Source organism: Abramis brama (genome assembly GCF_963993115.1).
Source record: "Abramis brama genome assembly, chromosome: 11".
Taxonomy (NCBI): domain Eukaryota; kingdom Metazoa; phylum Chordata; class Actinopteri; order Cypriniformes; family Leuciscidae; genus Abramis; species Abramis brama.
The window spans coordinates 37,603,195-37,604,274 of NC_139973.1; positions in this window are offsets into that span (position 1 = coordinate 37,603,195).

Consider the following 1,080-nt stretch of genomic DNA (forward strand, 5'->3'; position numbering starts at 1 on the left):
GGCTGTGGGTGAGACACTCACTGAGCAGGTTTGGGGAGAAAAGCAGGCCTGAGTACAGTGCATTCCTCTTCATTTGCATTACAAGTAGGCCTATATGTAGGAAGTAAATGAAAGAATAAAGCCAAATAAAGTATAATATATCTTCTGAGGAGAATATTTGCCTTTGCAACATTTGGTGTCATACTAGACTGTTGCCAGGGTGTTGCTATGCGGTTTCCGGGGTAGGCTAAGTCAAAAGAGTCCATCCTCAAGTTTCTGTGTTCCGTTTTTCCCGGTGAAAATCTTAAGTCCAGTCAGTTAGTCAAGAAATAGCCAGTATTTGGGTAACTTTGCTGCGGGTTTATTATGTTTCAGTGCTTAAAACTTCTGAGGAACGGAATACTTTTGTGAGAGTAAGTATCTCACCATTTTTTCATCAAGTGGCCCGTATTATTGGATCCGTAACACATTGCAGAATTATATTTGACTGAAATGCCTGTGTTGAAATATTTTACTCTACAGTTATGCTCCGCAAATGATAAAACTGCTAGATGGCTGCATTGGCTGGTTGTGCAGAAATGATGACAAGGACCAAGAGGGAGAAGAAGAGTAATGTAAAATTCATAAAATTGAGGTTAAACCACTGGAGTCACATGGATTACTTTAATGATGTCTTTATACCTTTCTGGGGCTTGAAAGTGGTAGTTGCTTAGACTGTCAATGGAGGGACAGAAATCTCTCAGATTTCATTAAAAAGTGTTTCATCATTTGTGTTCCGAAGATGAACGAAAGTTTTATGGGTTTGGAACGACTTGAGGATGAGTAATTAATGACATAATTTTAATTTTGGGGTGAACTAACCCTTTAAAACTGCAAATAGTTCCTTTTCAAATAGTTAAAAAATAAATGATTACCACTTCCGCCAAAGGACTTTTTTATTTTATTTTTACCAGCAGTCGATTATGAAATTTTATGATATTGAAATAGTGTGTAATTCATACTCTAGTACCCTAACTATCGGCAATAGTATTTTTCAAATAGGCTACTACTAATAAATGTTAATAAAGTATCTCTCACTCACAAATGCATGTTAATGTATAG